We start from the raw sequence: 2,887 nt of genomic DNA, 5'->3' as shown, positions 1-2,887 counted from the left end.
TCGCTCGCTCTGTCCCTTCTGCGAGAACTGTTGCCAGTCAGCGTGCTTCGTTACTAAGCAACGAATCGACAACACACGACACTTCCGATTCGTGGTATCGGTAACTTTACCCTGCGCTGATTCGGGGTTGAGATAATTACCCCGCGGTGTTCGGTTTATGAGCCCTCCTGCTGGCGTTAGAACATAAATGAAATCCGTTTAAAGCCACAGATTGTGGGATGTCTGAATGGGTGCAAGGACATCTTTATACATAGAGGGCATCATTATTTATCATTATTGATTTATATGGCACCATCATATTCTGCAGCGCTGTACATGGAACGGATCAGACCCTTTCTCTGACAAAATCTAAACAAATATCTAATGTTCCTTGGTAAATGGATTGATTGAGCGTCCGGATTAATTCCAGATGGGAATAAAATTTAACGGAGGCGTAAATGGACTGGCGCTGAGGGGGCAACCGTGGCACTTTAAGGCCAGCAGCTGTCAGATGACTGTGGAGGTCGATGGCCGGATATGCGCGGCCGCACAGTAAGTTTTGGTGTTCCAGGTGGCCAGTCCTACCTGGGATAAAGGTTTTGGTAGAAGTACGTCTAAGGACAGGGATGGGGCACCAACATTGCTCACGGCGGACAATTTCTGGTGTCTGTTGTGGACAATCTAATGATGTTCTGTTGACCTTCACAAACCTTTCCAATGACACCGGTGTCCTTTGCCTATCGCTGTGCAAGAAGCCCTTTGTCGCTCATCTTGTAGAGAACCTTCAGGATCAGTGAAAAAAACCCATAAAACATAAAAAATGTGCATCTAATAATAAGGATTACAACTCATGCTTGTGTCCAAGGAAGCTCTAAGATGGGGTGAATATCCAACCTTTATGGATTCCGATCATCGCAATGAACTTATAGGGTTAAACAGGATTCCTCTTTTCCATGTTTGGTGGACCCACAATTCCCTGATCCCGTTGGGTATCTCCTTTGTAACTTGTGGATGCCGGTGATGTTATGGTGGGATCACGGGGCTCAGTAACAGTTTTTTTTTGTTTGAAATTGCATTTTTAGTGCATTTGCTTAACCATTTGTTTGTTTATTTAACTTCTTCTACCCCTAAGTAGCCCCCTCTCGCTTTTTCACCCTTTTCATAAATGTTATGTGCTGAACGTATCGCATCGCACTGCAGAATACATAAAAACAACAGGTTTTATTTAGTGAACAATAAGGATTTCATGCGGTACAAAGACAAATAATGAAAACATAAAACAATAAAAAACGGTCAGAAAAGTATTTGGGACATTTGTTTCGTTTTCTGCAGCTTCTTTCCAGTGTGAGCCAGTAGAGGGAGGCCGCGATCAATCTATACTACAATTAGAAGTTAATACTGACAATATAGTAAGTAAGTGTATTATCGTAAGAAGTCCATCAAATGCTCTGCAGATTGTTAACCATTTCCTCGATGGGTTAATGTGTAGGTTCCTCCAAAAGCTCAAATATCGCACTATTACAGATTTTCACCTTAATTCCGTGTCAGTAAAGGGTGCGGTGTCCTCAGCAAACAGCGACTTCAGAGGGAGGTTCCGGATATACACAAATCCTGCTGCAATTTAACAATTTCACTGCTTCATAGATGACGTATGTTAATCTCAATTCCATAATATGCTCACTATAAGGTGTATACGGTACCTTAAACTGCCTGTCACTGCAATTTGGGTAGAAATATGTGCATTAAGAAGCCCAAACTTACATATTTTTTAGGTTCTCCTTCCTAGAGGGAAGCATAACACACGGCAAAACTAAAAAAAAATCATACACATAAACATTTATAGAAATACGTATTTTTTATTAAAAATGGCAGATAAAACTGTCCATGACCTCCGCCATAATGATGATGTGAGTCGTAGGAGTTATAGTGCACAAAAGACAGTGCACTACAGCGGAAGTTGTATTTCACTCCCTCAGTTGTGTGTTTTTCTTTTCATATAATGATGGTATTTCACCTTAATCTACCAGTATATAGAATTACATATCCAGTATAACGTATCAAGAGGGGCACCTTCTAACCTTGAGGGGCCAGGTACCCATACACATACATACACATACATACACACTCTCACACGTAAACAAACTTACACGCTCACACTAACACACAGTTATGTGAACACACGCTCCTTCTCACACACACTCACACATGCACGTTCATGCTAACACACAAACACCTACACATACACATGCAGCACACGCTCACACAAAAGCTACTTTCTCAAGATAAAAAAAAAAGGTCAATTCAAGTAACCCTTTTTTTAAGAACAATTGATTGGACTTCCTAATCCATCTGGCATGAAAAGTTAAACGTGTTAATAAGTGATCCGGTGTATAACTCAGAGAAGACCAGCAGCATTCCTGGGTTCCACGCCTTGCAATGTGTGACATCAGAACATATCTTTCATCCAATAATGAACGCGTATCTTGCACCTACTCTGAGATTCATTGCTAGAGGGGGGCGAAGGACATTAAGAAGCTGCGTCCTACCATAGGGAAGTATAACGTGTACAACCCTGACACGTGTGACATGTTTATAAAACACAGTAAACTCCAAACGGTTCTGTGGACTGCGTGTACTTTATAATGTTATTATAGATCATTAAACTGTGCATGCGCGGGTGTTTCTGGATTAGATGTTAGAATATATTATCAAAATTGGGATGAGTTCTATTTATAAGCTTACAGGTTACATCTCCTTTTTCATTGATATTTCCATAGGCAAATAGAAGTGGGAGGACAGATACTAACTAAGATACTAACACAGAGAATATTATTAGCTTTTATTTATATAGTGCCAAGAATTTATGCAGCGCTTACACACAATTTATCCTCATACATTCACACACACA

This window comes from Spea bombifrons, chromosome 13 (genome assembly GCF_027358695.1).
Source record: "Spea bombifrons isolate aSpeBom1 chromosome 13, aSpeBom1.2.pri, whole genome shotgun sequence".
Taxonomy (NCBI): domain Eukaryota; kingdom Metazoa; phylum Chordata; class Amphibia; order Anura; family Pelobatidae; genus Spea; species Spea bombifrons.
This window is presented reverse-complemented; position numbering follows the sequence as displayed.